The sequence below is a fragment of the Ictidomys tridecemlineatus genome, chromosome 3, assembly GCF_052094955.1.
Source record: "Ictidomys tridecemlineatus isolate mIctTri1 chromosome 3, mIctTri1.hap1, whole genome shotgun sequence".
Classification (NCBI taxonomy): domain Eukaryota; kingdom Metazoa; phylum Chordata; class Mammalia; order Rodentia; family Sciuridae; genus Ictidomys; species Ictidomys tridecemlineatus.
The window spans coordinates 174,416,207-174,441,914 of record NC_135479.1 but is presented as its reverse complement, the minus strand read 5'-3'; the positions used below and the strand labels follow the sequence as shown (position 1 = coordinate 174,441,914).

Here is a 25,708-nt window from a genome sequence, read left to right as displayed (position 1 = left end):
TGGATGCGCCCATACAAAGGAGTCCCAGATTGATTCTCCCTTTTGTAAGGAGCCTACAGGAAGGTGTCTAAGCAATTTGGAAGCAGTCTTCAATCTCCAACTTCTACCCCAGCAAAACGGTAAGAAATAAATGGTTGTTTGTAAGTCAGAGGTGCATTGGGGTTTTGTTTTAGAAGCCTGAATGAGCCAATGCACAGATATTTTCTTATAGTGATCTGCCGGTTTTTTGTTTAAACTATTTTTGCTAATGGGGATTGAGCCTAGGACTACTTTATCACTGAGCTACATCTCCAGCCCATTTTTTTAAAAAAATATATTTTTAGTAGTCAATGATCCTTATTTTGTTTGTTTATATGAGGTGTTGAGAATTGAACTTCTTGTCTCACACATGGTAGGCAAGAGCTCTACCACTGAGCCACAACTCCAGCCCCCTCAGCCCATTTTTATTATTTATTTTACTTTTTATTCTGAATCAACAGGGTCTCACTACCTTGCTTGAGATTGTCCTAAAATAGGTATCCCGAAGTTTCATGCTCCTGAGTACCTGGGATCATAGTCATGAGTCACTTTGCCTACTTTATTTGTCCTTATTTAAGAGAGTTTTTGGAATATATTTGTTGAATTGGCCCTAAGTCTTCAAAATGAGTTTGTGGAAGTGAAATCACTGGGTCAGTACCCAAGGTCCAGAAACAGGGTTGTCAGTCCTTACATCTCTGCCGGTTCAGTAGGTAGACTTCCTTTGCATTTTGTTCAGCCCCTGAGTGATAGAACATTCTGTCTTTCTATTTTATATTTCTTGGGGGGCCCCAGGGGTTGAACCCCAGGGAGATTAACCACTGAACCACTTTCCCAGCCAGTTTTTTATATTTTATTTAAAGACAGGATCTAGCTAAGTTGCTGAGGGCCTTGCTAAATGGCTGAGACTGGCTTTGAATTTGCACTCCTGTCTCAACCTCCTAAGCTCTACTGAGAATACCAGAGTATGTGCCACCTTGCCCAGCCTTTCCTTTCTTTGTTAATTGTTTTATGGTTTTCCCCCCCTCCCATACTAGGAATTACACCTAGATGTGTTCTACCATTGAGCTTTATCCTTGGCCTTTTTAAAATTTTTTCTTTAGAGGCAGGCTAGCTTGGAACTTTTCATCCTACTGCCTCACCTCTGGAGTAGAGTTATTTCATATTTGTTGTTGCTTTTTGTTTTCTTTTTATGGAAGGGGTCCAGGCTAGCATTAAAGTTCAGGGCTCAAGTTGTCCTCTTGTCTGAGCTTTCTGAGCAGCTGGGACTACAGGCTGGTACTTTCTGTGAGCAGGTTTAGGTGTTTGTATTTTGTTTTTCTTAAGATTTTCATCCAAATAAAGTTTGACTCCAGTTGGGTGAAGTTTTTCATCATTTCAGAAACATTTTGCAGTTTTACAACTGTAGAGCTTGCATGAGAGTTTATTCCTAGGTGTCATATATTTTTAACAATTGCTGTTTTCTATGCTGAGGGTATGGGGTGAATGTTAAGCATGTGGGGTGGTCCTGGGTTTAATGTCTAGAGTTCAGGTGTGGCACTACGCCAACCACCCCCACAACCCTCCAACCCCTCATTTATGAGAGAGAGAGAGAGAATCTTTCAATGTTTATTTTTTAGTTTTCAGGGAACACAACATCTTTGTTTGTATGTGGTGCTGAGGATCTAACCCGGGCTGCACGCATGCCAGGCGAGCTCGCTACCACTTGAGCCGCATCTCCAGCCCCTCTCATTTATTTCTAATGAGTTTTTTCCCATTGTGTTCTAACTGGTTATTCTTGTTTATAAATATATTTGTTTTCTAGCATTCTTGTGACCTAAACAATTTAATGAATGATAATATACGTTCTCTATTTTTGGTGGAACTGAGGATTAAATTCAGAGCTGAACTCAAGGGCTTGCTTTTTTTTGGGGGGGTGAGGATTTGGCGGTTGAACCCAGATATTTTTCTTTTCTTTTCTTTTCTTTTCTTTTCTTTTTTTTTTTTTTTAGTTGTAGTTGGATCCTCTGCTTTGTTTTTAAGTGGTTCCAAGGGTGGAACTCAGGGCCTTGCAAGTGCTAGGTAATCGCTCTACCACTGAGCCACCACCCATCCCCCCTTTTTACTTTTTAAGACAGTGTCTCCCTAAATTGCTGAAGCTGGTCTCAAACTGGGATCCCTCCTTCCTCAATTTGCCAAGTTGTTGGGATTAAAGGAGTGTACCTCTGTAACCAGCTGGACATTCATTCCTTTGTGTGTGTGCCTCCCAAAATGCACACGCATGTGCGTACTCTCGTGTGTGTGTGTGTGTGTGTGTGTGTGTGTGTGTGTGTGTGTGTGTGTGTTTGATACTGGGGATTCAACCCAGGGGAGGTTCACCATTAAGCTATAGCTATGTGGTTTTTTGTTTGTTTGTTTGTTTGGTTGGTTGGTCGGTTGTTTTTTTTAGGAGGGATTGAATCCAGGCCGCTTAAGCACTGAGCCACATCCCCAGCCCTTTTACAACATTTTATTTAGAGACAGGGTCTCACTGAGTTGCTTAGTGACTTACTAAGTTGCTGAGGCTGGCTTTGAACTCACAATCCTCCTGCCTTACCCTCTGAGCCACTGGGATTACAGGTGTGCACCACCTTGCCTGGATCAGCCATGACAATTTTCATTGCTTATTTTGGCAGAAGGTCTGAATTCCCAGGCTGCTTTCTAAATTTCATTCCTCCTGCCTTAGTGGCTTAGTTCCTTCTCAGTTGCTGAGAGGGGATTACACATGGTCATCACTGTGTCTGGCTCTCACGTTTTTTTTGTTTTTGTTTTTTTTTTTTTTAAAGAGAGAGTGAGAGAGAGAGAGAGAGAGAGAGAGAGAGAGAGAGAGAATTTTTAATGTTTATTTTTCAGTTCTCGGAGGACACAACATCTTTGTTGGTATGTGGTGCTGAGGATCGAACCCGGGTCCCACGCATACCAGGCGAGCGAGCTACCGCTTGAGCCACATCCCCAGCCCTCTCACGTTTTTTTAATGAAGACTTTTCCCTTAAAGTGTTTATGATAATCAATGGTAATCTTCTGTATAGGAAGTTGTATTGGTGGTTGGTGCTGGTAGTAATGTTTCCACAGGAGTGTTTCTATTGTACATATATCTTTTGTTTGTTTGTTTGTTTGGGGGCCTATCCTGTTGTTTGTGAACTGCTTTAAAGTTCTTTTATTATTATTATTATTATTTTCTGGAACTAGAAATTGGACCCACTGAGCTTTATCCCTGGCCTTTTTTTATTTTTCGTTTAGAGGTAGGCTAGCCTGGAACTTTTCATTGTACTCCCTTACCTCTGGAGAGGTTATTTCATATTTGTTGTTGTTGTTTGTTTTCTTTTGCTGGAAGGTCTTCTTATGTTGTACAGGCTAGTCTTAAAAGTTTTGGGTTCAAGTTGTCCTCCTGTCTCAGCTTTCTGAGCAGCTGGGACTATAGGCTGGTACCTTCTGCGTCCAGGTTTAGACACTTGTATTTTGTTTTTCTTGGGATTTTCATTCAAAAAGAGGTTTGACTTCAATAGGGTGAAGTTTTTTATCATTTGGGGAATGTTTTGCAGTATCATAACTGTAGAGCTTGCATGAGAGTTTATTCCTAGGTGTCATATATTTTTAATAATTGCTGTTCTCTGTGCTGAGGGTATAGGGTGAATATTGAACACGTGTGGAGGCCCTGGGTTTAATGTCTAGAGTTCACATACAGTGAGACACCAACTCTCCCCCCCCAACTCCTCACCCCCTCCTCTATTCCTAATGAGTTTCTTCTCATTGTGTTCTAACTGGTTATTCTTGTTTATAAAGATATTTATTTTGTTGCATTCTTATGACTTAATTTAACTAATCATAATATTACATGCTCTATGTTTGGCGGAACTGGGGATTAAACTCAGAGTTGCTCTCATAGGCCACCTTATTTCTTTCTGGTTGGGATTTAGGGGTTGAACCCAGAGATTCTCTGCCACTGTGCTAAATGCCAAGCCCTTTTTACTTTTTATTTTAAGATGGTGTCTCCCTCAGTTGCCAAGGCTGGCTTCAAACTTCCGTTCCTCCTTTCTTATTTTGCTGAGTTGCTGGGATTAAAGGAGTGTACCTCTTTAACCAGCTGGACATTCATTGTGTTGTGTTTTGTGTGCATTTGATACTGCTGATTGAACCCAGAGGAGTTTTATCACTGATCCACATCCTCATCCAGTTTTTTATTTTTATTTAGAGACAGGGTCTGTCTGAGTTGCTTAAGGCTTCACTAAATTTCTGATGCTGATTTTGAATTTGTGCTCTTCCTGCCTCAGCCTCCCAAGTTCTGCTGGGATTACACATGCTGTCACTATGCCAGCCTGCCCCGTACTTTGTGAATTGCTTTATGGTTGTTTTTTTGTTTTGTTTTGTTTTTTTTTTTTTTGCTGAAACTAGGGATTGGACCCAGGAGTGAACTACTACTCACTGAACTTCATCCCTGGCCCTTTTGATTTTTTATTTAGAAGCAGGCTAGCCTGCAACTTTTTATCCTTCTGCCTCACCTGCTGAGTAGAGTTATTTCATATTTGTTGTTGTTTGTTTTCATTCTTTCTTTCTTTTTCTGGAAGAGGGTCTTCCTATGTTGTCCAGGCTAGCTTTAAAGTTTGGGGCTCAAGTTGTCTTCCTGTCTCAGTTTTCTGAGCATCTCGGACTACAGGTTGGTACCTTCTGTGTCTAGGTTTAGGCTTTTGTCTTTTAATATTTTCTTTATAATTTTCATCCAAATAGAGGTTTGACTCTAGTTGGGTGAAGTTTTGCATCATTTAAAAAGGTATCAGGAAAGTTTTGCAGTTTGTTTTTTTTAGTTGTAGTTTGACACAATATCTTTAGTTATTTTTATGTGGTGCTGAAGATCAAACCTGGGGCTTCCCACGTGCTAGGCGACCCACAATCCCAGCCCGAAAGTTTTGCATTTTTATAACTGTAGAGATTGCATGAGAGTTTATTCCTAGGTGTCATATATTTTTAACAATTGCTGTTTTCTGTGCTGAGGGTAAAAGGTCAATGTTGAGCATGTGTGGAGGCCCTGGGTTTAATGTCTAGAGTTTACATGCAATGCCATGCCAAGCATCCCCCAACCCCTAACCCCCTCCCCTATTCCTAATGAGTGTTTCCCCATTGAGTTCTAAGTTGTTATTCTTGTTTATAAAGATATTTGTTTTGTAGTATTCTTATAACTTAAAGAATGTCTTTTAATGTTTTCTTTTAAATTATAGATGACACAGTACCTTTATTTTGTTTGTGTATTGTTTTATGTGATGCTGAGGATTGAACCCAGTGCCTCAAGCATGCTAGGAAAGTACATTACCACTGAGTTACAACCCCAGCCCACTTTAACAATTTAATGAATGATAATATATGTCTTCTATTTTTGGCAGAACTGGAGATTAAATTCAGAGCTTCACTCATGGGCCAATATTCTGTTTTTTGTTTTGTTTTGTTTTGTTTTTTTCTCCCCTGGTAGTCATTTCGGGGTTGAATCCAGATATTCTCTGTCACTGAGCTACATTCAAGTCCTTTTTGCTTTCTATTTTAAGACAGTGTCTCCCTCAGTTGCTGAGACTGGCTTAAAACTTTGGTTCCTCCTTCCTCAGTTTGCAGAGTTGCTAAAAAGGTGTGTACCTCATTAACAAGTTGGACATTCATTCGTGTGTGTGTGTGTGTGTGTGTGTGTGTGTGTGTGTGTGTGTGTGTTTGATACTGGGGATTAAATGCAGGGGAGTTTTACCACTGAGCTATAGCCTTTGAGTTTGTATTGTTTTGTACTGGGGATTGAACCCCCAGGCGCTTAAGCACTGAACCATATCCCCAGCCCTTTTTAAATATTTTTTTACAGACAGGGTCTCACTGGTTTGCTTGCTGACTCATTAAATTGGTGAAACTGGCTTTGAACTATCAATCCTCTCGCCCCAGCTTCAAAAGCCACTGAGACTATAGGTTTCCACTACCTCTCCTGGCTTGGCCAGGGCAGATTTTATTGCTTATTTTGGCACAAGGCCTAAATTGCCCAGGCTGTTGTTCACTAACTTTCTTTCTTCCCTCCTTATTCCCCCAGTGATTGAGAGGGAATTACATATGGTTACCACTGGGCAAGGCTTTCATGTTTTTTAAATATTTTTTATTGTCATTGGACCTTTATTTTATTTTTTTATTTATACGTGATGCTGAGAATCCAACCCAGTGCCTCACACCTACCAGGCAAGCTCACTACAACTGAGCCACAACCCCAGCCTTCTCATGTTTTTCAATTAAGGCTTTTCAAGTGTTTATGATAATCAGTGGTAACTTATCTATAATAAGATGTATTGGTGATCTTACTGGTAGTAATGTTTTCATAGGAGTATCACTATTGTATCTATATCTTTATTTCTTTGTTTTTGATACTGGGGATTGAACCCATAGGCACCTAACCACTGTATCACATCCCCAGCCAGTTTTTTTTTTTATATTTTATTTAGAGACAGGGCCTTGGTGAGTTACTTTCTATTTTAAGACAGTGTCTCACTAAGTTGCTGAGGCTAGGTTTGAACTTGCATATCTCCTGCCTTAGCTTTCCATGTTGCTGGGATTACAAGGCTCTGCTGGCTCTCTATTTTTTTAATGATTTTATAGCCTGCTATAGAACTTTGGTCTTTGTCTCTGTTTTAAGGGTTTAGTAAGCAACTGAAGCTTTTATTTAAGCAAGGTATTAAAGCATTCAATAGAGACAGTGGCAGTAGGATTTTTTTTGAGAGAGAGAGAGAGAGAATATTTTTTTTAATATTTATTTATTTAGTTAGTTAGTTAGTGGCGGACACAACATCTTTGTTGGTATGTGGTGCTGAGGATCGAACCCGGGCCGCACGCATGCCAGGCGAGCGCGCTACCACTTGAGCCACATCCCCAGCCCCAGAGAGAGAATTTTTTAATATTTATTTTTTAGTTTTTTTGTGAACACAACATCGTTATTTTATTTTTATGTGGTGCTGAGGATGGAACCCAGCACCCCACGCATGCCAGGTGAGTGTGCTTACCGCTTGAGCCACATCCCCAGACCAGAGTTTATTGAAAAAGAATGAAAATAGTTGTGTAGGTTTGCAATGCTCAGAGGAGAAAGAATAATGTGAAAATATCCTCATAGAATACACCATGTAGAGGAAGTACTTTAACCACATAATAGGGTTTCCAAAATTTTTAAAGCCCACTTGTTCAATTAATATGGAAACAGGCCTTGTGAAAAATAAAGTCTCATTGAAGCTGAGGTTTTTCTGTATAGAAACAGTTCTTGGAGAAAGTCAGATTGATCACCTTGATGGACAGTCACCATAACAGGTAAGGTCTCTTATTGCTAGTTGGTAGCAGGTGGTATTGGTGGCTAAGGCTTCTAAAATTTATTCACAGCTGATGAGGACTTGCCTTGTCACTGCTTGGCTCTAGGCTTTCAGAGAAGTGTCATGGGCTTTCCCATGAGAGAGTGTGGCTCTTCCTTAACCTAAACTCTCAAGCTGTCTGTCAAACTCTTAAGCTGGGATCTTTTCTGAAGCTCAGTAGTTTAGATCAGTAGCTGACACGTGGGGAGTCTGATGGGATATAGGAGGTCTGGTAACACACCATGTTCTAGCAAGGAGGAAACATGCTCCAAAAACATCAAACTTTAGAAGTATTTAGAATCATTTCATAGTTACATAACACACAGCCCAGCATCAAAACCAAGCCACCCTCTGCCCTGGTTCCAGGATCAACCCATGAACAGGTAGACATAGGTGCCATAATTCCAAGCCTTTGTACATTCTGGAGTCTGAAAAAGCTACTCATGAGCTATAAGGGAAAAGTGGGTAGAGAGAATGAGTTCTTAGATGAAGAACCCGACTAGCCTGGTGGACCATGCCTGTAATTCTAGTGACTTGAAAGGCTTAAGCAACAGGGTTGCAAGTTGGAAACCAGCCTCAGCAACTTACAAAATGCTGTTACAACTTACAAAATGGCCATGGGAGTTGCTCCATGATAGAGTGACCCTGAGTTCCATCCCCAGCATTGCCCTCACCACTCCCCTCCACCCAGAAAAAGCCTGTTTGCTCTTGCCAGCATGGCTGTGGGGTCCAGAAATAGACAGAGCATTCCCACTGGGTTCCCACTGGTCATAGCTACTCTTTTATAAGTTTCACCTCCTTCTCCACGCCTCTTCAAAAATCTTTTCCAACAACTGTATCTTACCCCCAAACATTATGATATTGATTAAAATTACATTCATTGTGACATCTTGTTCTCAAAATTAATTTTTTTTGACCCATGCAAAGCATGTGTTCACTCCAGTCACCACATGTGCCCCTTATTGAAGTGTGGGTCTGTATGTTTTTATGTTGTTTGTTCTTGAGGACTTGAATTTTTTTTGTATGTTGTGAAAGGGACTTTTGTGTGTGTGTGTGTGTGTGTGTGTGTGTGTGTGTGTGTGTGTGTGTGTGTGTGAGATGCTGGGGATTGAACCCAGGGTGGTTTGCAGGCATGGCAAGCACTCTATTAACTGAGCAATATCCCCAGCTCTGAAAGGTACTTTTATACAAGGTTATTGCTGATTCAATGACTTTTCTAATGATTTTCATGAGAATGAGGAATCATAAATTTTCATTTACTTCCTTTTTTTTCCTTTTGCTAAATTGGTGCAGGTATCATCAGGTAGTAGAAATGTTCTTCAGCACTCCTGTCTGGTCCCTGAGTGCTTTTGACTTTTAGCTCACCGCCATGAAGCTGGTTATAGAATTCAGTTGCACATGTGTTAAACTGTTATTCAGGTCAAGTGGGTGTTGACCTTATAAAATATGTTCCTGAGGCTGTGAGGTTAGATTCAGGTTCCTATTGTTTACATTTATGATCTTGTCTCTAGCTGGATATGTGGTGTCATTTATTTTTTTTTTTTTTAGGTACCAAGGATTTGAACCCAGTGATGCTTAACTGCTTAACTACAGAATCACCTACCCAACATTTTTAATATTTTACTTAGAGATGGGGGTCTCATTAAATTGCTTATGTCCTCTATAAGTTGCTGAGGGTAGCATTGAACTCATAATCCTCCTGCTTCAACATCCTGAGCTGCTGGAATTACAGGTAAGAGCCACCATACCCAGCCTGGGGCATTATTTTCAGGATTTTGTGTCACTATTAGGCTTTGTAAAACCTCTGCCATTGTTGTTGTTGCTGTTTGACAGATCCGTGAAACTCTATCATGGCATTTTTCTCTGTCCTTGAACTTCATTTAGGAAATGACTACCTGTGAGTCAAATTTGGCCTGCCACATGTTTTTCTAAGTAAGGTTTTATTGGAACAGTCATGACTGCTTTTTTGGCACAGGAGCACAGTTGAATAGTGGTGCAGACTGGATGATTCACGAGGCAGAATTATTTACTGGTTGGCTCTCCAAGGAGGCATTTTCTAGTCTGTGTATTCCTGTATCCTTCACCTTCTTTAGACAAGGCTTGTGGCCTGTGTTAGTCAGGTTTTTTGTCACTAACAACAAAGTACATGACAAGAACAACGTAAAGAACTAAAATTTTATTTTGGCTCATAGTTTTAGAGGTTCAATCCATGGTAGACTTTCTGCATTGCTCTGGGCCCAAAAATGAGGCAGAATGTCATGGTGGAAGGGCATGATGGAGGAGTGCTACCCCATTGATTTTGGCCAGGAGACAGGGAAAGGGGAAGAGACCACAGGGAAAGGTATCCAGTGACCCACTTCCTTCAATCATACCCCACCTGCTTATGATTCCCCCACACTGTGATTACTCTAATCAAAATAAGGTGAACCCATTTAGGTCACAGCTCTAAGTCTAATCATTTCACCTTGAATAATTGTGCATTCACAACTTTTCAGGACACTTCATGTCCAAATCATAACATGATTCTTTCTGCCTAGGCTTCAGGGCCCTTACTTTAGTAGTTTCCTTACCAAGAAAAATGCTGCCCTTACCTGGGTATATTCTCTGGTAGGGGAGAGATGGGCAATAGGAAATAAATTAGTAGATAGTGCAGTAAATTGCAAAGTGGTTGAGCAGAGGGTTGTGAGGAAGCAGCGGGATAGTACACTGGACACTGAGGTTCTTCCCAGGCCTGGCATCCATGAGCTCTTCCATTTGTTCTTCAGCTTTGACCCTTCGAGTGAAATTGGACTATTTTCACACCTCCTTCCTTCACCTCCCCAGCTAAAGCCAGTGCCCTTCTTGGTCTCTACAAACTGTGAGTACTCAGGGGAAGAACCCACTGGACAAAGTCCTAGGGTGAGTGCAGATGAAAATGCACACAGGGTATGTCGTTGGGGGTGAGGAGCTTCTGCAAGAGGGAATTGGAAGGGAAGTGGTATTAGGTGGCCTGGCCCACACAGATGTAACAAGGTAGACCCTCTTTCTTGTGTCAGATCCCTTGATGGGTTTCTTGGCTGTCTTGCTTTGGAGTTTGACCTTGACCTGTGGGCATTGACCACATGATATTGACATGAGAGTTATAAAAATTTTGGTCAATTGTGTTTTCAAAATCATAGAAATAATGGACCCACATCAGGATTGTAATGGAAATTCAGTAGAAGTTATTTGTAATGTCTGGCACATGGTTAAGTACCAACAACATTTGCCAAATGAAGTAAAATAGTTGTATTCCTAACTATATAGTTATAGTGCTTAGGAACTTTGGTTTTTATGCTTAATTGTTAGTAATAGTTGAGTTTTCTCTTCTATAAGATGGAATGGAACAATTAACTTTAATTTCCATTTACTGTTAACTCAAATGGTTGAATACAGGTTTTCTAAGAAAAATGAATATAAGATGTACTTAAGGAATACATTTGTTATTGGTTCATGTTAATGAATTTTGCCACTTGATGGACATTTCCTTACTGGGAAGCTCATTTATATTTTCAGTATAAAGATTTCACAGAAAAATAAGCCAAGTGCCTTTATCTTAAAATTAATAATAATTTCAGTTATGTATTTAAAGAATTAAAATACTTTTGTATTGGTACTTGTCATCAAGTTCGTATAGGTTAAAGCCTCCAGGATATTAATTGTGAGGATCAGAGACTCAGGCAAATAGTATATTTCTGGTGGTGTAACTAATAATTTTATTAAGTCAATATTTGTGGTTATGTGATTGAGGTTTTTATATATTTGCTAAATATTTTTTTAAGAATAAGTTCAGGACTGGTGTTGTGGCTCAGTGGCAGAGCACTTGCCTATCATGTGTGAGGCACTGGGTTCGATTCTCAGCACCACTTATCAATAAATACAATAAAGGTCCATTGACAATGAAAACTAAAATAAAAAAAAATAACCTCACATGAAAAAAAATATAAAGATACTATGTTAGCATTTCATGGCTGTGATCCAAATACCTGAACAAGAGCAACTTGGAGAAAAGAGTTTATTTTGGTTCATGGTTTCGGAGGACTCAGTCCATGTCAGTTAGCACCATTGATCTAGGACCCAAATGAGGCAGAATATCATGGCAGGAGAATATGGTCAGGGAAAGCTGCTCAGCTCTTGGCAGCAGGGAAGCAGGATAGAGGAGGAAGGGGACAAGGACAAATAATTGTTCTCAAGGGCAAACCCATAATGAACTACTTCCTCCATTCAGGCCCCATATGCCTATACTCTTCACCAACTCCCTGTGGTCTGTTCAAATTATTAAGCCAGCTATTAGATTAACCCACTGGTAAAGTCAGAAACTTCGTGAACTTTCACCTCTGAACATGGTGGCATTGCCTTAATCATGGGCTGCCCAGATTTAAAAAAAAAAAAAAAAGTAACAGATTCTATTATTGGTTCTATTTTAGGATAATTTAGTAGTTATAACTGAGTTTCATGATGTAATTTGTTTTATGACTTTGTATTGTCTAAATGTCTAGAGTATCAAGAGAGTCTCATAAAGGGCAGGGCATGAGGGAGGTTCTTAGGGGAAGGGTTATTGATCCTATGAAGTTAACACAGTATTGACATGTTCACCATAGAGCAGTACATATGTGAGATGAGAAAGAGCAAGTTCACTTGAATTTGTTCTGGTTTGGTGGCCCCATGTTGTTGGTGGAATTAGCAGACTAAGGCTCTAGGTTTTGTTTTGTTCTTGCCATTCTGGTGATTAAAACTATGGCCTGGTGCATGCTAGGCAAGGAATCACTGATTGAGACTCCTAGCTTTAGGCGGCAGGCTATAAAATTTTAGGCAGCTTTTCTTTTTGGAACAAAATAGACAATTTTAATTTTAAATCATCTAAGTAACAATAATTTATATAAAGGATTTTCCTGGAACAAAATGATGCTTGCTCACAGGCATACATTTATGGTATTGCTCTATGATGGAATGTTTTCTGACAAATGCATCCTGAGATAATTTTGTCCATATGCAAACATCAGAGTATGGACCTAATAAAGTAAGATGGCTACATCACTAGGTGATCTAGTCTGATGGGATCAACAACTTACAAACTGATCTTCATTGACTGAAATGTTATGTCATATATGACTGTAACTGGGACCACAAAGGTAAAACTTTTGTCAACAGCTCAGCATTTTTTATGGGTTTGTATCATTCTCACATGAATAAACTGAGGTTTGAGGAGAAAGATTGGCTTCTGGAAGTCTCCCATATCAGACTTCCAGGAAAAGCCAGTTTGACCCATTCCTAGCCAGTAAGCTCTCTGGGTACCTGATGTGTGAAAATCATGTGACTGAAATGAAGGGGAAGAAGCCCTTTCCAGAAGGAGGAGCTATATTGGTGGCCAAGCCGAGATGTTCCTGCTTCAGATGGTAAGTCTCCTTCCCTCATATAGTGGTGGGGTGGGGTGGGATGTGGATACAGGATTGACTAGGACTTTGGTTTTCCTGGGACTGGATTGTCATGGGACTGCTAGGTTTCTGTCACACTTGGGGCTGAACATTGAGACACAGCAGCAGAGCTGGAAACATCACAGGCAATCCAGACTTTCAGCTCTACCATTCAAGTGTGAGAAGTAGGATTATGAGGAAAGGCCACAGGTGCACAGTAGGTATGAGTGCAGGAAATAAGAACCAGCTGGATAGTGCAAGTGTGGGCATTGAAAATGGAGATGTGGCTGGAAGTGCAAGAGTTGTGGCCATTTAGGAAGAAGCTGCAGATAGATACTCCATAAGCCCCACCCCCCGTGCATCAGCCTCCCTTCCTTTTGTGTGTTACAGGCTCCTTACACTTGTTGCCTAGATTTTTTGCTTTGGACCCTTGCTACATTCCTCTGCCACATTCTCTGCACCAGTCCTGTGCCCTTATTCCATTGCCACGTTTACTTCCTGGTCTTAACAATTTGGCCTCACAAAATTACCAGGCCATTGTGTACAACTTTCACGGCCACAGATTCCCATCCTTACTCTAAATGACAAGACCCTTTCCTTAGGTACATTTCCCCAATGCTTGCATGGGCTAGTTATTCTATATACTTGTCCAAGATACAGTCCTGACCCTTGTAAGGGACTCTTATCTCTGTTGCCCAGTCAAGTGAATGTGACTGACAAAACAAGCCCCAATGTCCTGGGCTAGTGCCTGGGCCTCTAACTTGAGACCATTACCACATCCTCTTTCCCAGACCTGTGACCAGACCAGTCCCTACCTTTACCTTCATGTTCTTAACAAATGGTTATTTTGAAAAGGATTTCCCTGTGTTTCCAGAATTCCATGACCATGTGTCCATGTCACTTGCATTCTACCTTAGCTCACCAAGACCCACATCCATGAACCTTGCACTGGAACTTTATCTGGAACAACCCCACTCCTAATCCCTGCTCATGATTCTTGAATCATCCATTTTCCCGGAGTCACATCCTTCCCTTTCTACCAGGATATGGCAATGCCTTTATATAGGCTCCTGATTGAGTGCCATGACAAGAGGACAAACTGGAGTCTTCAAACACAACTTTAGTACCCAATGCTTAATGGTTAGACATTCCCTTGCCAAGGAACCTAATGTGCTACCCTGGCCAGAGCACTGAAACAATCCCAGATGGGAACTTATGGAGACACTGATTCTGTGGATCCACCAGACCCAATTGTGTCCTAAATACAAGTCCATTAACTGGGTTATTTACATGAGCAGTTTTCTTGCTCGGACCCATGGTGCCAGGATTCCCTTGGGCCTACACATCTAGCCTGAGACATTACATGGGCATCAGGATTGGGATCCTCCATTGAGCCACTTGCATGGAAACTTATAGGAGACATCCTATACCTGTTTTGTCCTCTACTCCCATGGCACATTACCTGGCCAGGCTCTGCCTTGGTTTTGTGGCTTCAGCACATGGCGGAATATTCCCATGTGTTTCCATTGCATAGGCTTCTTGCTTGGGCTACTTGCTTTCAAAATTTACACATTCATTCTATATCCCAGGACATTACATGGCACCCCAATGCTCTCCCAATTCCTTAGCCTACCCCAAGGACCTGACAAGAGAATTTCTGAGGCAGCTGTCTCAGCCTGCCAAGCTGGCATGCTGGAGGAACAATAGAATCTCCTTAAATGAGGACACTGTCTGGGAATATTTGCACTCCCCCTTGCATAGGCCCCTTGGCCTTGTTTTCAAAACCTCAGATGTGGGCCTCCTTGCTTGCTTTCCTCTCTTCTCCAGGACCCAGGAACCTCCCCTGAGATTCTGGTGGCCTTTGTTGCCAGCAAGCCCTGGGCTTGGGCTGCAGGCCCCTTGCCTGGGCCCTTTAGCCTCCCTCAGCTGTTGCCATGCTCTCCCACCCCAGAAAGCAAACAATGAAACTGGGCCTTGAGCCTGCCTCCCCCTGGACCACACTATCCACCTTGTGCTCTCACTCTCCCCTCTCTCTCCCCTCTCTCTCTCCTCTGTCTCCCCTCCCTCCCCCCTACTGCCAAAACTCACTGCCCTCTCTCTCCACTCTCTATCCAATCTATCCTCACTGTGCCCTCTCTCCAATCTCTCCAAACCCTCCTCAGGCATGATTAGGGCCCTGGAACATGAATCTCCAGGCCTGGATTGGCTCCTTGCTGGAGCCCCAGACCACTAATGACCAGATCCCTGGCACTGTCCCCTTCTCAGGATTTCAGAACCCTTGCTAAGACATCCTCTTGGGCCTCCCATCTGTTGCACTGTTGCTGAGGTATCCAAGGACTGACCACACACTCAGCTCCCCCTGAAACTCCATAGCCTGGGCTCCACTAATGGGACCCCTCTCACCCAGCTCGGTCCCTCGCCTGGGCCCCCTTGGCTGCAGGAACCCTGACACCTGGCAGTGGCCCTGGGCGCTGCACTGACCTTGGCCTGCATGATCCCCACCCCTCCCCTCCCCTCCCTCCCCTGCCCTCTCGCCTTACATGCTGCCCCTAAGCCCAGCCAGCCCTGCCCATCCTCTCCCTGGAGCTTTAAGCTCCTGGGCTAGGCCGCCCAGCACATGTTCTTCCTCATGTCCCACGGCTTGCCTTGGCGTTGGTGGCCTCACTCCAGGTCGTCCTTCGGACTGGGCTCCTTGTTGGGCCCCCTACCGCGCGCGCTCCCCGCGGTCCCCCTTGCGCCGCCCCCCCCACCCCACCCCACTCTCTCCTCCTCGTCCTCCTCTTGCTACCCCTTCCTCCCCTTCCCTCTTTCCCCTTGAGCTCTCTCCCTGCTGCTTGTCCTAGGTCACGTGGCTCCCTAGCCTGTACTCCTCCAATGGGTCCCGGGACCCCTCCCACCCAGCCACCCAGCTTCATGCTGGCCTCTGGCAGCCTTTCCACACGAAGGGCCCTCCTTTGCCCCTGCTTGGATCCAGGTCCCTATCTTGAGGATCTACTCCCCTGGATTGCAGAGGAGTGCCATCAGCTGGCCTCTGCACCCTGAAGGCTCCCTAGGGGAAAAACAGCCCCGCCCCTCGCCTGGGCCCCCTTGGCTGCAGGAACCCTGACACCTGGCAGTGGACCTGGGCACTGAGCTGACCTTCGCCTGCGCGATCCCCTCCCCTCCCTCCCCTGCCCTCTCGCCTTGCATGCTGCCCCTAAGCCCAGCCAGCCCTCCCTATCCTCTCCCTGGAGCTTTAAGCTCCTGGGCTGGGTTCCCCAGCGCGTGTTCCTGGTCGTGTCCCGTGGCGTGCCGTGGCGTCGGGTGGCGTCGCTCCAGGTCGTCGGGTCGGACGGGGGCCCCTTGCTAGGGCCCCCTACCACGCGCGGTTCAAGCGGTCCCCCTTGTGCCGCCACCCCCACCCCACCCCAGCCTTTCCACACTCAGGGCCCTCCTTTGGCCCTGCTTGGGTCCAGGTCCCTCTCTTGAGGATCTACTCCCCTGGATTGCAGAGGAGTGCCTTCAGCTGGCCTCTGTGCCCTGAAGGCTCCCTAGGGGAAACACAGCCCCGCCCCTCGCCTGGGCCCTCTTGGCTGCAGGAACCCTGACACCTGGCAGTGGACCTGGGCGCTGAGCTGACCTTGGCCTGCGCGATCCCCTCCCCTCCCTCCCCTGCCCTCTCGCCTTGCATGCTGCCCCTAAGCCCAGCCAGCCCTCCCTATCCTCTCCCTGGAGCTTTAAGCTCCTGGGCTGGGTCCCCCAGCGCGTGTTCGTGGTCGTGTCCCGTGGCGTGCCATGGCGTCGGGTGGCGTCGCTCCAGGTCGTCGGGTCGGACGGGGGCCCCTTGCTTGGGCCCCCTACCGCGCGCTTCCCGCGGTCCCCCTTGTGCCGCCACCCCCACCCCACCCCACCCTCTCCTCCTCCTCAGCAGCCCCTTTCTCCACTTCCCTCTTTCCCCTTGAGTTCTCTCCCTGCTGCTTGTCCTAGGTCGCATGGCTCCCTAGCCTGGGCTCCTCCAGTGGGTCCCGGGACCCCTCCCACCCAGCCACCCAGCTTCATGCTGGCCGCTGGCAGCCTTTCCACACGCAGGGCCCTCCTTTGGCCCTGCTTGGGTCCAGGTCCCTCTCTTGAGGATCTACTCCCCTGGATTGCAGAGGAGTGCCTTCAGCTGGCCTCTGTGCCCTGAAGGCTCCCTAGGGGAAACACAGCCCAGCCACTCGCCTGGGCCCCCTTGGCTGCAGGAACCCTGACACCTGGCAGTGGACCTGGGCGCTGAGCTGACCTTGGCCTGCGGGATCCCCTCCCCTCCCTCCCCTGCCCTTTAGCCTTGCATGCTGCCCCTAAGCCCAGCCAGCCCTCCCTATCCTCTCCCTGGAGCTTTAAGCTCCTGGGCTGGGTCCCCCAGCGCGTGTTCATGGTCGTGTCCCGTGGCGTGCCGTGGCGTCGGGTGGGGTCGCTCCAGGTCGTCGGGTCGGACGGGGGCCCTTTGCTTGGGCCCCCTACCGCGTGCTTCCCGCGGTCCCCCTTGTGCCGCCACCCCCACCCCACCCCACCCTCTCCTCCTCCTCAGGAGCCCCTTTCTCCACTTCCCTCTTTCCCCTTGAGTTCTCTCCCTGCTGCTTGTCCTAGGTTGCATGGCTCCCTAGCCTGGGCTCCTCCAGTGGGTCCCAGGACCCCTCCCACCCAGCCACCCAGCTTCATGCTGGCCGCTGGCAGCCTTTCCACACGCAGGGCCCTCCTTTGGCCCTGCTTGGGTCCAGGTCCCTCTCTTCAGGATCTACTCCCCTGGATTGCAGAGGAGTGCCTTCAGCTGGCCTCTGTACCCTGAAGGCTCCCTAGGGGAAACACAGCCCCGCCCCTCGCCTGGGCCCCCTTGGCTGCAGGAACCCTGACACCTGGCAGTGGACCTGGGCGCTGAGCTGACCTTGGCCTGCGCGATCCCCTCCCCTCCCTCCCCTGCCCTCTCGCCTTGCATGCTGCCCCTAAGCCCAGCCAGCCCTCCCTATCCTCTCCCTGGAGCTTAAAGCTCCTGGGCTGGGTCCCCCAGCGCGTGTTCGTGGTCGTGTCGCGTGGCGAGTCGTGGCGTCGGGTGGCGTCGCTCCAGGTCGTCGGGTCGGACGGGGGCCCCTTGCTTGGGCCCCCTACCGCGGGCGCTTCCCGCGGTCCCCCTTTTGCCGCCACCCCCACCCCACCCCACCCTCTCCTCCTCAGCCGCCCCTTCCTCCACTTCCCTCTTTCCCCTTGAGCTCTCTCCCTGCTGCTTGTCCTAGGTTTCGTGGCCCCCTAGCCTGGGCTCCTCCAGTGGGTCCCGGGACCCCTCCCACCCAGCCACCCAGCTTCATGCTGGCCGCTGGCAGCCTTTCCACACGCAGGGCCCTCCTTTGGCCCTGCTTGGGTCCAGGTCCCTCTCTTGAGGATCTACTCCCCTGGATTGCAGAGGAGTGCCTTCAGCTGGCCTCTGTGCCCTGAAGGCTCCCTAGGGGAAACACAGCCCCGCCCCTCGCCTGGGCCCCCTTGGCTGCAGGAACCCTGACACCTGGCAGTGGACCTGGGCGCTGAGTTGACCTTGGCCTGCGCGATCCCCTCCCCTCCCTCCCCTGCCCTCTCGCCTTGCATGCTGCCCCTAAGCCCAGCCAGCCCTCCCTATCCTCTCCCTGGAGCTTTAAGCTCCTGGGCTGGGTCCCCCAGCGCGTGTTCGTGGTCATGTCGCGTGGCGTGCCGTGGCGTCGGGTGGCGTCGCTCCAGGTCGTCGGGTCGGACGGGGGCCCCTTGCTTGGGCCCCCTACCGCGCGCGCTTCCCGAGGTCCCCCTTGCGCAGACCCCCCCACCCCACCACACTCTCTCCTCCTCCTCTGCCGCCCCTTCCTCCACTTCCCACTTTCCCCTTGAGCTCTCTCCCTGCTGCTTGTCCTAGGTCGCGTGGCTCCCTAGCCTGGGCTCCTCCAGTGGGTCCCGGGACCCCTCCCACCCAGCCACCCAGCTTCATGCTGGCCGCCTGCAGCCTTTCCACACGCAGGGCCCTCCTTTGGCCCTGCTTGGGTCCAGGTCCCTCTCTTGAGGATCTACTCCCCTGGATTGCAGAGGAGTGCCTTCAGCTGGCCTCTGTGCCCTGAAGGCTCCCTAGGGGAAACACAGCCCCGCCCCTCGCCTGGGCCCCCTTGGCTGCAGGAACCCTGACACCTGGCAGTGGACCTGGGCGCTGAGCTGACCTTGGCCTGCGCGATCCCCTCCCCTGCCCTCTTGCCTTGCATGCTGCCCCTAAGCCCAGCCAGCCCTCCCTATCCTCTCCCTGGAGCTTTAAGCTCCTGGGCTGGGTCCCCAAGCGAGTGATCGTGGTCGTGTTGCTTGGCGTGCCGTGGCGTCGGGTGGCTTCGCTCCAGGTCGTCGGGTCGGACGGGGGCCCCTTGCTTGTGTCCCCTACCGCGCGCGCTTCCCGCGGTCCCCCTTGCGCCGCCCCCCCCACCCCACCCCACTCTCTCCTCCTCTACTGCCCCTTCCTCCACTTCCCTCTTTCCCCTTGAGCTCTCTCCCTGCTGCTTGTCCTAGGTCGCGTGGCTCCCTAGCCTGGGCTCCTCCAGTGGTTCCCGGGACTCCTCCTACCCAGCCTACCAGCTTCATGCTGGCCGCTGGCAGCCTTTCCACAGGCAGGGCCCTCCTTTGGCCCTGCTTGGGTCCAGGTCCCTCTCTTGAGGATCTACTCCCCTGGATTGCAGAGGAGTAACTTCAGCTGGCCTCTGTGCCCTGAAGGCTCCCTAGGGGAAACACAGCCCCGCCCCTCGCCTGGGCCCCCTTGGCTGCAGGAACCCTGACACCTGGCAGTGGACCTGGGCGCTGAGCTGACCTTGGCCTGCGCGATCCCCTCCCCTGCCCTCTCGCCTTGCATGCTGCCCCTAAGCCCAGCCAGCCCTCCCTATCCTCTCCCTGGAGCTTTAAGCTCCTGGGCTGGGTCCCCCAGCGCGTGATCGTGGTCCTGTCGCGTGGCGTGCCGTGGCGTCAGGTGACATCGTTCCAGGTCGTTGGGTCGGACCGGGCCCCTTGCTTGTGTCCCCTACCGCGCGCCCTTCCCGCGGTCCCCCTTGCGCCGCCCCCCCACCCCACCCCACTCTCTCCTCCTCTGCCGCCCCTTCCTCCACTTCCCTCTTTCCCCTTGAGCTCTCTCCCTGCTGCTTGTCCTAGGTCCCCTGGCTCCCTAGCCTGGGCTCCTCCAGTGGTTCCCGGGACTCCTCCTACCCAGCCTACCAGCTTCATGCTGGCCGCTGGCAGCCTTTCCACAGGCAGGGCCCTCCTTTGGCCCTGCTTGGGTCCAGGTCCCTCTCTTGAGGATCTACTCCCCTGGATTGCAGAGGAGTAACTTCAGCTGGCCTCTGTGCCCTGAAGGCTCCCTAGGGGAAACACAGCCCCGCCCCTCGCCTGGGCCCCCTTGGCTGCAGGAACCCTGACACCTGGCAGTGGACCTGGGCGCTGAGCTGACCTTGGCCTGCGCGATCCCCTCCCCTCCCTCCCCTGCCCTCTCGCCTTGCATGCTGCCCCTAAGCCCAGCCAGCCCTCCCTATCCTCTCCCTGGAGCTTTAAGCTCCTGGGCTGGGTCCCCCAGCGCGTGTTCGTGGTCGTGTCGCGTGGCGTGCCGTGGCGTCGGGTGGCGTCGCTCCAGGTCGTCGGTTCGGACGGGGGCCCCTTGCTTGGGCCCCCTACCGCGCGCGCTTCCCGCGGTCCCCCTTGCGCCGCCCCCCCCACCCCACCCCACTCTCTCCTCCTCCTCTGCTGCCCCTTCCTCCACTTCCCTCTTTCCCCTTGAGCTCTCTCCCTGCTGCTTGTCCTAGGTCGCGTGGCTCCCTAGCCTCGGATCCTCCAGTGGGTCCCGGGACCCCTCCCACCCAGCCACCCAGCTTCATGCTGGCCGCTGGCAGCCTTTCCACACGCAGGGCCCTCCTTTGTCCCTGCTAGGGTCCAGGTCCCTCTGTTGAGGATCTACTCCCCTGGATTGCAGAGGAGTGCCTTCAGCTGGCCTCTGTGCCCTGAAGGCTCCCTAGGGGAAACACAGCCCCGCCCCTCGCCTGGGCCCCCTTGGCTGCAGGAACCCTGACACCTGGCAGTGGACCTGGGCGCTGAGCTGACCTTGGCCTGCGCGATCCCCTCCCCTGCCCTCTCGCCTTGCATGCTGCCCCTAAGCCCAGCCAGCCCTCCCATCCTCTCCCTGGTGCTTTAAGCTCCTGGACTGGGTCCCCCAGAGCGTGTTCGTGGTTGTGTCTTGTGGAGTGCCGTGGCGTTGGGTGGCGTCGCTCCAGGTCGTCGGGTCTGACGGGGGCCCCTTGCTTGGGCCCCCTACCGCGCGTGCTTCCCGTGGTCCCCCTTGCGCCGCCCCCCCCACCCCACTCTCTCCTCCTCCTCTGCCGCCCCTTCCTCCCCTTCCCTCTTTCCCCTTGAGCTCTCTCCCTGCTGCTTTTCCTAGGTAGTGTAGCTCCCTAGACTGGGCTTCTCCAATGGGTCCCGGGACCCCTCCCACCCAGCCACCCAGGTTAATGTTGGCGCTGGCCCCTTTTCCCCTCACAAGGCCCTCCTTTGTATCTGCTTGGGTGTCAGTCTGGTCCCTTTCTTGAGCGTCTACTTCTCTGGATTGCAGAGGCATGCAATTGGCTGGCCTCTGTGCCCTTAAGACTCCCTATTGGATACAGTGCCCTGCCCCTCATCTAGGCCCCCATGGCGTCCTGAAGCCTGATACCTTGCAGTGGACATGAGCTTTTAAGGGATCTTGGCCTTTTGCAATTCCCTTTGTTCCCTCCCCTGTTCTCTTGCCTTGTGTTGCCCCTTACCCAAGCCAGCCCTCCTTAACCCCAGAACGTTAAGCTCCAGGCCTGGGGCCTGCTCCTAGGTTTGGCCCCTTAGCATTCTGGTTGTGTTGTCTTGTAGGGTTGGGTGTGGTAGCTTTGTGTTGTGTTGGACATGGTGCCCCCTTGCTTTGGCCCCCTACTGGGCTCATCTTGGTGTCCCTGCTGGGCACCGCCCCTTCCTTCCCTTACCAATTAGTGTTGGCTTAGACAATGGGCTAGCTTTTGTGCAGAGGTGATATGATTACTGACCAAGAGTTTAAAGATTAGATGGAAGTTACATACTGCCTATAGCCTTCAGAATTCTGGTATAGTTTAAAGGATGTGCAGGACTTTATGTCTTAATTGGATAAGCTGTTTCAGAAACTTACTTATATGTGATGAACTTCTCCCTATTACATTCTTGGGGATTAAACCTACTCCCTCTAGAAGGACTGCATTCTCTCCTTATAGTCTAACATACTTGAGGCCCACCTCTTAATAGGGGATCTTTGGGAGACTTAAGAGAGATAGGAGAATTAACCCTTAGACAACAGCTTCAGGCCTTAGGGAAAACTTTACAGGTTCTCAACCATTGGGTTAGAGAAAGATTGCCACTAAGTTGACCCAGGCACACATTTCTTTAAGTATGAAGATTGAGTCTGGGTCAAACAATGGAATATTCAAACACCTAAACCTTTTTGTAAGGGCCCTTTCACTATTATTTTCTCTACCCCAACTACAGCAAAGTTTGCAGAAATAGGTCCCTGGATGTACTACATCAGACTGAAGCCTGCAGTTGCGGACTGGGAGTGCACTCTATATGCTGCTATGTCCTTGAAGCAGATCATCCCGAAGAAAAAGGAGCACCATAGAAGCTTGAGGATCAGAAGGACAACAGCCCTGCTCCAGTCACTCCAGAAGCTGACTGGTCTATGCATGGCCGAAGCTTGAGGAGACTACAGCCTTGTTTCAGCTGTACTGGAGAGACTTGCAGATCAATCCTCTGTGAAAGATAAACTTCCCACCGGACTAATGAACTGTTTCAACCTCTAAGATACTTCTTATAATATAATGTATCGCAACCCCTTTCTTTTAGATATATACCTAATTCTTTGTTTGGTTTTTGCTACTGGTGGGATAACAAATAAAAAATTTCATTTATCCTTTTTTTTCTTGCTTAGATAAATTTTCTAGGATTTGTTTGGTGTTACTAGTTTGGCTTTGTTAATTAATGCTGCTTAACCTATCCTAACTAAAATTTTAGTCTATTATTTAGTTTGGTTTCCTTTGATAACCTTAAGGAATTCTGTCCTACTCCTATTTCAACCATGGAGATCATGTGAACCATATGTCAGGACAATGCACTATAACTAAGAGGTGGTAAAACATATATTTAGGTCCTGTCCTGCCAGAGGAATGCTATAGATGGATGACTGTTTGGAAAGACAAAAGAGGTTCACTGGAAAGAAACTTGATTCAGGAGGTCACCAATCTTAGGGTGAAGATAACTGGCCAACCCAGAGGATTATTGTCACTTCTTGTTCCACTACCTGGGCACAAAATGGCGGTTGGAGTTATACAACCCCTATTTACATGTTAAGCAGAATTATTCACTAACAATCTGTACTAGAAACTATTATTAATCTGACTGCCAGAGCCTTTGACCTCCTAGCCACACAATAAACCAGATGCCAGTGGCTAACTATCCAAACCACCTGGCATTAGATTACCTAATGGCTGAGGAAAGATAAATATGTGGAGAGTTCAACAGCTCAGTTTCTTGCATCCAAATGGATGACAATAGACAAACAGTTCAGAATATAGCCAACAAGACATGAGAAGTAGTACATGTACTAGTTCATACCTAGAAGGGCATTAAAGTTTGGATCCCAAACATGCTTTTGAGAGATGGTTGTCAACCCTTGGTAGATTTAAAAGCTTAACTGGTATAGTGGGTATTCTGTTGTTAACCTGTTTATTGCTCTTATATTTAGCTACACTGTGCATAAAAACTACTGAGTCCACTACAGAAGCTGCTATTGAAAGGATGACAACAACTAAGGTTTTGGCACTGTATAAGGCTTTAAGCTAAGGTAATGGTAATGATGCTCTTAAATTTAAAGGATTAAATTATGGGGAGCATCATTAAAGGGGGAATTGATGTGGCACCCACTATCTCCACAGAAAAGTGTTAACTGGGCTTCTCCAGAAATCTTTACAAAATCTGATTTTAGTAGTGTCAGCAAAAGAGTCACTGCAAAAGAGTTAAATGTAGATAAACTTCCTATTTTCATATTGCTCTGTTTTAGTTGGCCACTGGCCAGAAAGATGCCATCACTCCAGGTGCTGGGCTCCCCCTTAATAGTTTTTCACAAACATATTCAGCATAGTAGTTTGCAGAAATGTGCAAACAAGATCTGGCCTTGAGCTGTGGATTCACAGAGATGTCTAAATTCTTAAGATAAGTTACTAACTGGGCTCCATGCTAACAACTGGCAGGGGGAGGAATGAAAGTGGAGAAGAAGCTCTCCCCTTCTCAGGTATTGTCCTTGAAGGGTTAACTTTCCCAAAACAGGGAAAGAGAAAGCTGTTTTTTACGGAATTTTTGCAGACTGTGAGCTTCTGATCCCCTCCCCTTACATGCTGTATATAAAACTCTGAAACTCCCTGAACTTGGGGTTCAGGAGATTAATTGATTACAGCAAAAGCTGTGCCCTCTGAACCTGGCTGCAGCCAAATAAAACTGTTTCTTGCTATCTTCTATGCCTTGCCTCATTTATCCCTACAAAAGTACTGTGATATCCTGGTATTGCCTGGACCCTCCCCTCCCCCTGCTTCTCCCTAGCCAGGGGTTGCTGCAGTATAGCTGGGCAAAATAACCGGGAGGTGACAAGTAACTTGAAAGTTGAAGCAGGAACTGGTTTATTGCAAAAGAACGCAGTGGGAACTGAGCAGGAACTCAAGGTACTTGGCACCCAAGGTACCAGGAGACACTTTATTTCGGGAAAGCTGAGGTATATATACCTAACTGATTACACACAGCTTGACTCAATTAGCATCATCTAGATACAGCAATCAGCCAATAAGGAATCCCCACTATCTAAATGGTTCGGCTGCGTTGCCTCACAAACCACTCCTCCTGGCAAACTGCCAGGCACCATCTTGAGTTGATTTGCGGTCCCCAATAAGGGGTTCTCAAATGAGTTCTGGCTCCCCACCAACTACCACCCCCCTAATTCTGACCTGAAGGTATCCTCTCATAGTGCCCTCCTTTGGTCCCGGCCTCTCTTTGAGGTTCTACTCACCTGGGGCAGAGGAGTGGAATTGGCTGGCCTCTGCACCCTGAAGGCTCCCTAGGGAAAACAGCCCTGCCCCTCTCATGGGCCTCCTTCTTCGCCCAAGCCCTGAGATCTGGCAGTGGACGTTGGCCTTGTGCTGACTTTGGCCTGAATGACCCCCTCCCTTCCTTCCTCTGCCCTCTAGCCTTGCATGCTGCCCCTACCCCCAACCCAGCCCTCCTAACTCTGACTCTTCATGCTCCAATCTCTGGGCCTGGCCACTCACCTGAGCCCCTGAACGCATTCCTGGTGTTGCCTGGCTTCGAATGGTGTCTGTTGGAGTCGGGTCTGCCCAGGGAGCCCTTTGCTTGAGCCCCCTAGATCACTCCCCTCCTCGCCATTTTGCTGACATCTGTCTGCTCATTGTAGCAGGGTTCCAGATGCAGTACCAACTCCCCTTTCTCTCCTTCCCCTAGCACTTTTCCCTGGAGCTCAGGCCTCCTGCTCTTTGGGTTCCTAATCCTCATTTTGTCGAGTGGGTCCCTTGCCTGGACTAGTACTTCAATCCTGGTTCTTGTCCCTCTCTGCACCCTTCAAACTCCCGAGCCATGACCTCCCATCGCTGTCCTCCTGGCACTTAAACCTTGGCAGGTCTGCTTGGCACTGCCCCTGGCAGTTGATTTTCATTTCAGCCAGGGTACCATATGGGAAACACAGCCCTACTCCTTCACCCGGGCACTTTGCTCTCCCTGGGCCCTTAGTCCTGCACCCAGAACCCTGACACCTGGCAGTGGCACTGGCACTTGAATCTGCCTCCCTCCTGCTGGATCCCT

At 48.5% G+C, this 25,708-nt stretch overlaps 1 long non-coding RNA gene across 2 annotated transcripts; it reads left to right on the top strand.

The window, feature by feature from the left end:
- On the top strand, window positions 1-24,358 carry LOC144376446 (uncharacterized). 2 transcript variants are annotated; one of them, XR_013436942.1, is made up of 5 exons: window positions 1-119; window positions 5,568-5,644; window positions 8,928-9,111; window positions 10,145-12,793; window positions 22,340-24,358. It is a non-coding gene; the product is annotated as an uncharacterized LOC144376446 (long non-coding RNA). The 2 variants fall into 2 exon arrangements; XR_013436943.1 differs by lacking the exon at window positions 5,568-5,644.
- The last annotated feature ends 1,350 nt before the right edge of the window (window positions 24,359-25,708 follow it).